This window comes from Ambystoma mexicanum, chromosome 1p, assembly GCF_040938575.1.
Source record: "Ambystoma mexicanum isolate Mex_15411 chromosome 1p, UKY_AmexF1_1, whole genome shotgun sequence".
Taxonomy (NCBI): domain Eukaryota; kingdom Metazoa; phylum Chordata; class Amphibia; order Caudata; family Ambystomatidae; genus Ambystoma; species Ambystoma mexicanum.
The window spans coordinates 1,434,687,675-1,434,701,205 of record NC_090921.1 but is presented as its reverse complement, the minus strand read 5'-3'; positions in this window follow the sequence as shown (position 1 = coordinate 1,434,701,205).

Genomic DNA, 13,531 nt, shown 5'->3' with positions numbered 1-13,531 from the left:
CAAACACAGGCACCTGTGACCAGCAATATTCCGAAAAACACATCATTCCACCAGTCCACCTGGCTGACCGGCATCTGTTACACAAAACCCAATCCCCCGCCCCTGAGCATGACAACATTCAAACAGTCATATTGGCAGCCCCCATCCCTGACCTCACTGTGCTTCGTAGGCAAACGCGCCCAGCACAGTACCACGCAACTAAACCCCGAAGCTGGAACCCAATGCAGATCTCCTCACAATACATCGCCCCCCAAATAGGCATATGCCACATCACTTGCAAAGGAAAAAGCTACACGGGCCAAATCAGAATAGAAATTTAATGCACATCAAAGTCACCAAGCCCATACAGCCATCAGGCCATGAACTACAAAACACTAATCACCATTGTGGGCTGCATCCGCATGAAATGACCAGCCACTACCTGTGTGTCGCCCTGTTCCCCCATGGTACACAGAGCCACATTCACGTACGAAAAGGCAACATGGAAGCGCACAGAACCGCAGGGCCGACCCAATGGGGAGGCACTAGTCCAGCTGAAAGGCCGAAATGTTGCTCCGAGCCACCAGTACTGCGTAAGGGCATGTGGGCCATTGGCGATCGTCCCATAAGATCGTAATGCTGCTCCACCGATTAACACGAAGCAGCAGGTGTCGGGAGTAAAATCCATCTGCAGGAGTGGCATACAGATGGCAGTGGCAAAAGGGGAGGAGATACCTGTCAACCAAAAGAAAAGAACAAGAACAGAATGGCCATCAGAACTGCATTCGAACAACTCACTTCAATGATCACACGAAATCCACAGCCATATGCATGCTAGCCCACTCAAAAGGATCATCACCACCCCAAAACCACTTGCGACTCATGACCATCTACATCGAGGTGCAAACACCATCACAAACGAGTGTACCTGTGCATGCGTCTGTCAAAACAGAATCCATCAGATGGGAATGTTAACGTGCATGGACACAAGTGTCTGAGGGCGCGTCGAGACAGGGAGGGCTCAACAAGGCCAGATAGACGATGGTCCCACTATGGCAGCCCTGCATCACATAGCGTAGGGGAGGCGGATAGATCCCAAGAAGCCCTGTACATGGCAAACTCTGTATCAAATCACCTGCCCATGCATCCATTCATCATTCCCTCATCCCGGGATCAAAACGCCTGAATAATTACTCACATAACATTAGAAACATCCATTGAGTCTGTGCGTAATGCAGCCTGCTAAATCCACAGTGCCCCAGCCCGTAAATCCAGTGTTGTGAAGTAACATGAATTTCGGAACGGACGGCCTCATCGCCCACGTAGCTATTGCGCATCCCAAACTATTCATATCAATCATTGCTCCCTCGCCATGGGCCCTGTCTCAAGGACATAGTACAATAGAACGTTATATTTGCAGTCAGACCTGTGGGCATCTCCTCGCCGCTAGCTGGAAACCGAAAGCGCCGCCCTTCGAATTCCTCATTTGCAACATCACGTCGAAAAGGCATCTGTGGCCGTTTGAAATCACTAATTATTCCATCGAGTGCGGCTGTGTGTGAAAATGGCAACTGCCTTCACCCACAAATGGGAAGCCACGCCCGTCGTTGCAACTCGGTACAGTGATGCCTGAGGGCCCACCGTTACTCGAGTACTACGTTCCACTGACCCTTCACAAGTCCGTTCGCGACTGCACAGATAGTATGGGAAACAATGGGACCACAGCAGAATGAACATATCAACGAATCTTACACGGCCATCGGGTACAAATACATGATTGCAATAGCAAGATACCATTCCCCGATTTGCAGCGTTGTGCGCGGGACGTGCTCGGCCAAAGGGGAGAGCAGTTTGCACAGGTGGAATTAATCACCACAGGTGGAGGCCATACAGCCTGGAAACACATAAATTGCACAGCCAGTCTCCTCCCACAACCACACCGAAATGCTACCGGCAGGACTCGCGATGTTGGCCCTGGGGGACCTGATAGCACTGCAAGTGCTCCGACTCCAAGAAGAAGACGAACAACAACTACAACCAGCCGCACGGAGGAGACGCAGGAGGAGGAGGAGGCCAAGGCAGGGCCAGCAAGGCCCAGCAGCACAGCCACTACCACCATGCAGGCAGCCCGCAATCCCACGCCTCCGAGCACATCCGTTCAACCTCACTGATGAGCAGATCCACACCCTCTACCGTCTGGACCGGGACACCATAGCCGCCATTGTGGACATGACACAGGCTGACCTAGTCAGCATGATAGATAGCCCAACCGCCATCCCACCCCTACTGAAGGTGGTGTCTGTACTCCACTTCCTGGCCACAGGCACCTACCAGCACACAGTCGGACAGTTGCATGGCATTTCTCAGCCACTGTTCTCACGGACACTATTCCAAGTGCTCGATGCCCTCCTGCAGCACGCAGACGACTACATCTCTCTACCACGCTCGGAGCAGGAAATTACCAACACAAAAGTGGGATTCCATGCACTTGCCGGTATACCGGGTTGCATTGGTGCCATCGACTGCACCCATGTTGAATTGGTCGTCCCACATGCCATGGAGGCCCAGTACCGCAACTGAAAACAATTTAATTCCCTGAATGTACAAATGGTGTGTGACTCCAACAGGATCATTACGCATTGTTGTGCCCGATTCCCTGGATCAACCCATGATTCTATGGTCTTGAGGAACTCTACAATACCACGCTACATGGAGCGACACGCAGGGAACAGATCCTGGCTACTCGGTGAGTCTCATTACATGCATGATGATGTGGGGTATGTGAATTGGCAATGTACTGGCAGGAAGGGGGGGGGTGTGCGTACGTATCAATGGCATTCCACATCATACGTTTCTCGTCCACATACAGGTGATGCTGGATATCCACTGAAGAGATGGCTCCTCACACCAGTCCGGAACCCACGGGACCAGCATGAGGAGGACTACAACCATGCCCACTCACGTACCCGTGTAGTCATTGAGCAGGCATTCGGCCTACTGAAGGGCCGTTTCCGCTGCCTCAGCAGGTCTGGCGGGGCACTCCTGTACCGCCATGAGAAGGTTGCAAAGATGGTCATGGCATGTGTCATGCTCCACAACATGTGCGTACGTAGAAATGTGCCCATGCCCCCTGACGCAGAACTGCAAGCACCTGATGATGGTCATGATGAGGGTGGGGATGTGGCAGCACCTCATGGAGTCTGCGAGGCACCGGAGGCCCGTGACATTCGCCAGCATCTCATTGATGTATGCTTCTAGCACTCACGCCTGGTGGCTGATACATGGACACGGGACTCGTGGCACTGTGTGTGTCTGGGACATGCACAATATGGACTGTACGCCTATGATGGCCTAGTACACAAAGATCAATGTCCACACATCTCATTGGTTGATCGTGCACTGTTTATGGCATATGTGATATCATGTTGAACACCCTATCGACCCGCCACCCAAGTGAGCCCAACACACCCCCTCCACCCTCCTACCTCCCCCCCGAACACCAGTGTCCAAAGATGCTCATTGTCAGTGGGCTGTCGCTATTGCAAGCCCCCTCTGCGGGTATCAGGGGCACCCCTGCCTGTGGAGCGCAGGTTCCTTCCAGATCTACGTTGGGGGCTGCCCTGGACGGAACTTGCAACGGATGATGTGTCTGCCTGCTCACGTCCATGCATGTCCCTAAGGGTTTGCGAGAGCTCAGTGAGCACACGGCGCACTGCGGCAAGTTCGGCACATACGTCTTTGGACGTCGCATGCAGTTCCCCCCTCAGGCTCTCGGTGCTTCTCTCAATTTGTGCCCTTAGCGTCTCTGTGCCTCTCTCCATTTCTGCCCTAAGTGTCTCAGTTGATGTTTCTATGTCTGCCTTAGTGCACCCACATTCATCGGCATGGTCCTTGAGGAGTGTGGCCAGTTGCTGCTGTTGTTCGATCAACTGGTCGAGGGACTGTTGCCTCTGCTGGGCCATGGCCATTTGCGGGGGTGTCGCAGAGGGGCTGTTGTCCTCATGTTGCCTTGCCACAGGGCTTGTGGGGGATGGCCAGTCGTCGTCTTGTGGGTGCCCCTGCGTGGTATCCTCATGTTGTACGGGATGGGACAGACAGGGGGATTGGGACAGGTCATGGATGGATCTGACTTCGGCATCCCCGTTTTCTGTGTCCGAGCATGCTGCCATCAATGAGGTGTCGCCTATGGTGCTGCTGCCACCTGAGGCAGTGCCTTCTGTGGCATCCATTGGGGGGACCTGTGGTGGTGGTGTTGTGGGCATGCTGGCTGCTGGGGTGCCTGTTGATGTTCCCTCCTCTGTGCTGCCACCTGATTTGTGCTGCTGCCGTGTCTTGATGCGTGCAGCTGAGGTGGAGGGTCTCTGGCCGTTGGTCTTGGCCCTCTTTGCAGGTGTGCTGGTAGGGGTGTCCTGTAGCTCGTCGTTTGGATCGGACCCTGTGGTGGAGTAAAGGAGGGCGAGGGTTATTGATGGGTCTGTGGGAATTGGAATGGCATTGTATCACATGCATTGGGGTGGTACCTGAGGGTGATTTGGGTCGGGGCCTTGGAGGTGCTTTGATTTGTGTGTGGAGTGAGGGTGCAGTTGTTTGGCAGCCTGCAGTTAGGGTGTGCCTGCTGCACGTGTAGTGCGTGTTTTAGGGGTTTTTAATTATTTATGTATTTATTGTGGGTTTTAACGTGCGCTATCAGGCCGATGTGTGTGGACGTTCTCCTGGACATGTGTTTCTGTTGCACTATGTGGACGCATGGTACTTCACATGGATGGACTGTGTGGATTTGGCATTGTTTTATCTGGTCCACCTACCTGATTCTTCGGATGTCTGCACTCCTTTCTCCATCCCTCCGACTCCCTCTATGCTCTCCATTCCGATGGTGGAGGCACAGATTTCTTCCCAGGGGGTCAACTTGATGGGTGATTCAGGACCTCCCCCGGTGGCTGTGGCGATGTTGCGGTTGGCAGAGAGTATGCTGCGGACGCGTATCCGCAGGTCGTCCCATCGCTTGCGGCATTGCTGTGGGGTGCGGGGTGCGGTCCCCACCGCACTTACCCGCTGTGCCACCAGAGCCCATATGGCCTTCTTGTTTGCAAGTGCCGTCCTGGTCATTTGCGTGGAGAAGACGACGGCAGCATTCTCCTGGAGGGTCTCTGTTAGCACGGTGAGTTCCTCACGGGAGAAGTGGACCTGCCGCTTGCGGTCGCACGCTTTCTTCGCTGCTTTTCCCATTTTTCTTGGTTTCGCTAGGGTGGTTGACGGGTTGGGGTGTGTTTCAGGGTGGTGATTTTAGTGGTTGTGTGGTTTTAGTGTTTTTATAGGTGTACGCCGGGATGTTTCCCGTTCCGGGCCCATGTTTTAGCTTCCGTTTCCGTATATTTCCGGTCACCGTACTTTCCGGTAGGCGCACACTGCGGTGACCGCTGAGAGGGGTGGCGGTATTGCACCTAGGGCGCCGTACGGCGGCGGTGTGGGCCGTTTTGGGGTCATTTCCGCCATCGCGGACTTTGCACTTCCGCCGTGGCGTGGTGCTCGTGCCCGATGGGTCGGAATGGGCCGCACTTTGCTCCTTCGTGCAATGGCGGAAAGGCTATTTACGCTGTGGCGCTCCGGTCAGTCGATTTCCGCAAGGGTCGTAATGAGGGCCAATGCAAAGACTTCATTAAAGGTGCCCATCTCTTCAAGACTATAAACTCTTTATACCTACTGGCATCCGCTCGTGCAGTAACGGCGGCATCACCTTTGGCATCTCAGCACCTGTGCCACTTCTAAGGCCACAAAAGACTTTGAGGACCTCCAGTGATGTAACTGGAACCCACGCACCCCTGCATAAGTCGCAGGATGGAGAGCCCAGCATTTATACGTCTAAGGTGAGAGCTCACCAGGACATTGGACTTTCGGAGAGTTGGCGATTAGTGAGGAGGAAGTCCAGCCAAACGGTCATTAACCCTTTTTTCTTCTGCCTGCAGAAACCTTACCCTGCAAACCAGACGGTGAAAAAGAGGAAGCCCAGTCCAGAGAGTCATCCGAGCTCTACGCTTCTCAATTGAAGAGACTATAACAGTTCAGCCGGGACCAGCGCCTCCGTGGGAATCAGGTGAGCGTTACAGATACATACGTCTGGATGATGCCGGAAACCTATGACCTAGGGTTGCAATAAATGTGGGGGTTAAACAGGGCTGCTCACTGGCACCCCTGTTGTTCAATCTATACCTGGCCGACCTTCCACCGATACTGGTGGCTAACTGTGATTGTCCTGTTAAAAAAATAGGTGATAGCCCGATACCAACCATCTTATATGCAGACGATCTTGTAATCATAGATCAGACTATAGCTGGGGTGAAACAACATTTTTAAATACTCGTTGAATACACTAAGAAAAAACAGCTGACAATTAAAATGAACAAAACACACATTATGGTTGTCTCACGGGGTAAGGTACAAAGGGTTCAATTACAAACAGAATCATATAGGTGTTAACATCTCCTTGGCTGCCCCTTGTGTGTAAGACACGCCCTGAGCTAATTCTTCATACGTAGTATACTGATTATCGCACAGAACATTGCATTGGATTGGTAACTGCAAAATTGCATTTTCAAGTGCATGGCAGGCCTTATGATTGGTTGGAAACCCCATCCATCTTTGGACTTTCAGCTTGTTTAACAGCACATGTGTAGAAACGAAACCTATGTGCTCGAGATACGTCAATTAATTTCTTGTTTTCCCAGTGAGTCCATCATTTGTCATTGACCTGATCTTTAGCCAGCACTTTCTGTTTGTAGTTGACCTTGTAATCTGCTCACTGTTCTGGAACATTGAGGGGGTATGAACAGACAACTATTTCCATCTGGGTTTTAATGAATAGCCCTTGTTTTCGACTTCTGAGTCACATGTTAGGAGACCATTAGTTTGTTCATTTAAGCCTCTTTTTTAAGGCTATGTATTGTATTAAACAGGGAGCCATTACCCACTCTGGCCTTGAGAGACTTCATTACACCTCATAGGCTTTTGCCCTCTTGATTTTTCAGTACTTGGCACTTGCACATGTGCTTGTCTCTCCTAATCTTAACAGAAATATGCCTTAGGCACGTTGTCCATTCCTTCGACTCCCTTTGTGCCTTGCACATATCTCTTCAAATAGCCTTCCAGATCCTTGGCCAAGGTACTCCCTTATTCTGCAAGCAAAATCAGCTTCTTCATCAGTTCTTTAATTTGCAGTCCTAGGATCGTCTTTTGTGGTAACAGGGTTTATTCTTAACACATGCCGTCGATCATTTTCTTCCAATGGTCGTTCCTAAACGTAGTATGTACACTTCTTTTTAGCAAGCTTCTATGCATCTTTTCTAGCTTGTGTTACAGCGTAGTTACAGTTTTTGGTCAGCACGTTATTTTGTCTTCTTACATTCACAATTACTTTGTCGTTAAGAACATGTTTCTCTTTGGGCTTCAGTTACATTGTCAGTTTTAAGTATTTTCATATTGTTTTGGCATCAGTTCATACATCTCCTTTATGACATAATTCTGTCATATTCAGACTTTGTTAGGAGTTCATCCATATTACGCATGATCAAATCCTGACATCTTGGTAGTGGGTAACCTTCCTGCTGGCAGGACTTCTACTGTCTGTCTCAACATGAGGGTATTTTCTGAATGGCTATCTGAGGGCATGTAATCTTTCATGCAATTGATGTGGTATTGAGATGTTGCATACACTTGTGAATGGGTTCCCTATTGTAACTCTTCGTCTGATGCACCAGTAAGATGGTGGTGAGGGCGCAGGGACCAGAAGAGAGGAATCCACCTGCTCCTCAACAGTATGAGTTACATTGCACTTTCAATTCTTTATGCACTCACTTGTCTATTCTTAGTGAACTTCAATGCAAAGAAAGTCAAGGCTGACATTCCTTGTATCCTAGAATACAACAGGTTTTGTGCACGGTACACTCCACATCTGGATATGTAGCCTGTACCTCAAAAATGAAAACCTTTACAAAGATAACTAGTACAAACAGTACTATTTTTATTATTTTTTATTGGTTTGTTCAACCTTTGAAAAGAACACAAAGACAAATAACACATCATCGTCTTCCCTCTCTCCCTCTCTCCTTTTCTATTTGACAGGTCCAAATTTTCACTCGCTACTCCATTGATCATAGCCTTGGTCAGCAGACTTTCAGCTTTAGCTTTCCTGGTTAATTTACTTTCGTATCGTCTAACCGCATTTTTATCACTCTGAGAAAGTTTATCAGAGCAAACAGTACTGCTCTGTTAGACCCTTCAAAGAGAACTTTCCACCACTCTTCAGTACTCCGAGGCAAATGGACGTTAATCACTGGGCCAAAGTTGATTCCTCTCTGGTGCTGAAATTCTGGACATGCCATGATCAGATGTTTTAAGGATTCATTAGCGTTTTTGCAGAAGCGGCAATTGAGATCACGTTCGGCGTGCTTCGCCCAGGCACCTAGACGTTCTTTCGTTGGAAATATGTTTAGTCTAAAGTGCATGTATAGGGCTCTGGCATGCTGATTTGGTAAAAGAGATAGGTAAGTGTGGCGGCGGCCATAAGCTTTTGCTTCTCCTGGAACTTCTCTCATCAGTTTCGATTTTAGTCTTAAGTCACAGGTCTTAATCCAGTCTAGTCTCCAGATCTTCCTCTTTGCCATGTCTGGGTTTTCTGTTAGCATCAGGAGAGTGATTTTGTACTCTTTTAGCACATCTTGGCAAAGGCAGTTCCATTTAAAAAGGATTGTATATGCTGTGTCCGTGTCAGGTTTGTGCAAGATACGAAATTGAGCCGCAGGAGCCTTCATCATAGTTTTTCGGAACAAGCACAACAGGTTCCATGAGACTCTTGCGTGAATTGAGATGAGGCCCAATTCGTACCGTATGCCAACAGTTGAGGTACCTTTCGGAAGCTGTAACACTCAGGTCCAAAAGATGTTTTCAAGCGAACTCCACAGATAACTTGTGTACCCAAAAGCGTTTTCTCCGACATAGATTAGGGCAGGGATGACTTTTTGCTGGAAGAAGATAATGGTTGGTTTTAGTGAGAATTTGCCACATTTTTTATTGATCAGCGAAGCTTGACACGCTAACTGCCGGCACTTGCTTTTTGCCACTTCACCCCAAGGTGCGTCGTTCCTGCTTGCGCTGATCCTCATGCCTAGGTATGTGGTGTTTTTATGACCTGAATTCGTTCGTTTGCAAGGTACCAGTTCGTCTTCTTGCTTTTTCCACTGGGACCAGATATTCTCTCCAAAATTATAATTTTGCATTTTTGTTTGTTGATGTGGAGCCCGTTAGATGAAATGTAGGCGTCCAAAAGTTTCAATTTGCGCTGAAGGCCTATTGGAGTCTGATCTGCCAGAATGATGTCATCGGCGTAGACCAGATAATCAAAAGGAGAGCCGTGGATTTTAGGCAGAAACGTAGTTACGCTGTGGAATGCCTCATTTACATCGGAGATGAACAAGTTAAAGATGATCGCTGCCAAGGGGCAGCCTTGTTTCACGCCCCTATATGTGTTGATGGGGGCGGACAGCGTGCCCTTCATGTCTAGTCGTATCTTGATGGAGGTGTCCTTATGTAATTCACGAATTGCGTCCACTAAACTAGGAGGACAATTCCACTTGGTCAATTTTTTCCACAGCAACTCCCTGTTGATACTGTCAAACGTGTGGGATAGATCTATCAGTGCCAAGTAGATCTTATAATTCGATCTAATTGCTTCCATCTTTACCAAATTTGGCAGAAGCAAGTTTAAGCTGCACCCAACCCCTCTTACAAACCCTGTTTGTCTTGAGTCGACGTGTTTAGACTCTTCTGCCCATTTTCGGAGTTTTTGTTGGAGGAGGGTAGCGTAGATCTTCCCCAGGACGTCAAGGAGCGCTATTGGTCTATAATTTTTTGGGTTGGTTCAGTCTCCTTTTTTAAAAATTGGGACCACCACAGCGCTCTTCCATGACTTAGGGGTGGAACGTTCTTAACAATTCTGCTGTATAAGATAACACAGAAATCTGCCCATAGACCCGGGTTACGCTTGATCGTATAGTTCGTCAGACCATCGGGCCCTGGAGCTCTGGATTCACGCACGTTTTTAATTGCGAGTAGGATGTCTTCCCTCTCAAACACGAGTTGCCATTGGTTTATGGCATTAGGTTTACAGTCTACATTTTCTGCATCTTTGGCAAATAGGGCCATGTAGAACTCTGCCCATGCTTTTTCTGAGACTGCGTTAGCCTGTAAGGCGTGTTGAGGTGCCAGACTGTTGTTTATCAGATTCCAGTATTCTGCTGAGTTCCTTCCTTCCATCTTAGTCAACATGTCCTCTGCATCGTTTTGGAGCATAGTGGCCGCATGTGTTTTAAGCCAGTTTTTATATTTTTGCTTAATCACCCTTTTGCTCTCTCTCATGGTTTCATTGTTTTGGCCTTTTGGTTTCCTTAATTCCTGCCTCATCGATATTTTTCGTTGGAGAACCAACACGTTGAATTTGTGTTTTGGCCGTAACTCGACATGCTTCAGAGTATGCTTGCGTTCTTCGTATTGGGTCAGGAGATGCTGGTATTCCAGGCCCGCTGTGTTCATCTCGAAATTAGATTTAATGACTGCAACTTCTTTATCCAGAAGATTTAGGCAAATCCTACTGGAGCCTGTGTTCACCACATACAACCAATTCTCTTGAGCGCAAGAATTGTGATTATTGATTGTGAGTTGTACCAAGTCGTGGTCACTGTGAGACATTTTGAGAACTTCAAAATGCAGTATTCTGTTGTGGATATTTTTGGAAACAAATATATAGTCAAGGACCGAGTGTTGATCAAGCCGTCTCCACATGGGCTTGGCGGGAATGTCGCCCCTGGTGTTGCCATTTAGCATTGACAATCCACAGAGATCCATTTCCAAACACCATTTGGAGGCAGTGTGTTTTAATTGACTTTTCTTACTTCCAACAGGTACTGTGTTCGGAATGCATGCAATGTTCAAGTCACCGCATACAATCAAGTCCAGCGGGTGTTCTTTTTCGAGTAAAGTATCAATCACCGTTGTCACTTGATCGATAAATGTCATTGCATCTTTCGATGAGTGGTTCCAATATACATTGATGATGTATAGGCACGAACCATTAGCCTTATTATTCGACTGGACGCCAATTATGGATACCTGAATAAATGGCGTTAAGTTGATAGATTTCAGTATCCTGAGTCCTGATGTTTTTCTAACGGCGAGCACCAGTCCAGCCATAGGTCTGCCCTTTTGTTGCTTAATCGCTGGATTAATTGCTATTTCAAACCCTTTTAAGAGTGGCACTTCACTTAGCCAAGTTTCTTGTAAACACAGAAGATCGAGCTTGATCGCCCAAGATTTTTCAAACAAGTGAGAGAAGCCTCTAGTGTTCCAAGATCCCATGGAACAGGTACTTACGGCCTCTGCTGCCTGGCGCTATTTGTTTGGGACCATATTTAGAGTTGTAGCCAACCACGACCAGTCGTCCTCCATGTGGGTAGCATTGTTTGTTGGTATATCGTTGGCCATCGTGCCAGGAGAGTTTTCCATTCCGTTGACTGTTATCCTTAATAGTTCCCCCGTGTAGGGTGACTCCATGGGGGAAGCGGTGGAAAGGTTTGTGGGCAGCGGGGCCTGTGTCGCCGCTGCAGATGCTCCTGGGTCTTTTTCTTGTGACCTCGATCGACTCGCTGCATGTTTTGTTCTGTTTTAGGAGTCGACCTTGGGCGCATTGGACTGCAAACTCTCATCTGCTTTTGAAATGTCAAACCCCAATGACATCAGCACTGGACCGGCGTCAAGCAGTGCCTCGGCTATGAGTTTGGACTGCAAATGCAGTATCACAGCGTCGTTTTTCTTTTCATTATAAAATTCGACAATCTTCAGGTCTTCGGATTCGATTGCTCTTAAGCTTGTGATCAAATGACACAGCCACAAAACATTGTGGCGGTTTAAAATTAAGTCATCCGAGGATTCGATGCGTTCTAGAATAAGCCGATGTAAGGCTTGGGACTGATGGCTTTGTTGGTTACTCTCTTTCGTCTTTGAGGTTTGGCGGTTTGAGATAGTAATGTTCCGCATGTCTGATTGACTGTTTAGTTTACTAGATAAGCTTCGGGATGCACTGTTGACTTGGTTATGCTCTCTTGACAAGCCATTAAGGGCTACGAGCGCTGTCCGATCATTGGCATGCAGCTTGTTAGTGCTTGTCGAGTCAACTGTAATTGCTTTTCGACTTGGCGACACTCAGGAGGAACTGAACTTCGCTGCTAGCAGTGTTCTTTTGGCAGCCAGAGTCAGAAATTGTGGCTCCTGTGCGACTTTTGCTGTTTGGGTCAAGAGCGTTGGTTGGATCAGTTGGCAAGATCTTACTGCTTTCTTCGGGTGACTTTTGCATTTGTTCCCCTCATTTAAGGCTAATGTTAGGCCGCACACCGGAGCCTGAGACTGGATTGCACTCGGCCTGCGCATCGTGAGGAGAAAGGCCTGAGGGCGACAGAGGAATAACCAATGCAGGAGCCGGAATCGGAACTGTGAGAATCCCTTCTTCCTCGTCGTATACAGATACGTTCAGCAGGTCATCAGAGAAGTCACTAATACAGATGTGGGGCCCCTCTGGCTCGGTTACCACAGCCTTGGTGGATTTTGCGGTCGCCCTTTATTCGAAGAATTTGTCATTGGAAATCGGACCGTTGACGGTTACATTCACAGTTTTGATGTTGCGCAGGAATTTTCGAGAGTCGTTACCACATGTCACTTTCCTGGATGGTAAATTTTTAGTTTTTTTTGCAGGACCACTTGGAACTTGCTCTTTGAGAGTGTCCCCCTTTAGGGTGTCTTGCGAGTCCTTGAATATATCAAATAGTGCTGACGAGGCACCTTTTGCTGGTGGCGCTTCATGAACTAACTGTTCCTGGTTGGTGGTTTTCTTTGAAGTCAAGGCCGTTTGTGGGTTTTGTAAGGCCAGGTTAGCGACATTCAGTGACTCCTTTACAGCCGTAGCGAACCCATTGCTGAGCTGAATTGCTTCCACACTTGTTCTATCTTGAGATTTTTGTGAGTCAACACAGCCATCCTTTGCTGTGTTTGCATGGGGTAGGCCAGGGTCAGGGTGAGAAGTTGCATTGTTGGTCTTCTCAGTCAGAGAAAGGGCGACTGCCTGGGCCACTGAGGCGTCTGCACCTTTTGATGGCAGACCAGTGCCTCCGAGCAGCCTTACTTCGTTCTCGGTGTTATTACATACTAGCGTCGCTGCGGGGCATTTACAGGTCTGTGCCTTAACAGGAGATAATGAGATTTGGCGCTCTACACGGTTAACTACAGCCGTTGCAGCAGCATGCTCCCTTTTGTGTTGAAAAAGGTTCAGCGCTTCTTTTGCTACTTCCGCCAACAGTTTTTTGTCTGTGTTTGCATTTTTGGCATGATCCGTCATGGCTTCGAAGGCCCAGTCCGCCTTCTTGTGCATCTCCTGGAGTACTTCCTTACAGTTCGTACTCTCGTTTTCTATACTCGGAAGTTTGCTGGACATCGCCACCACTACAGATGAGAGCTC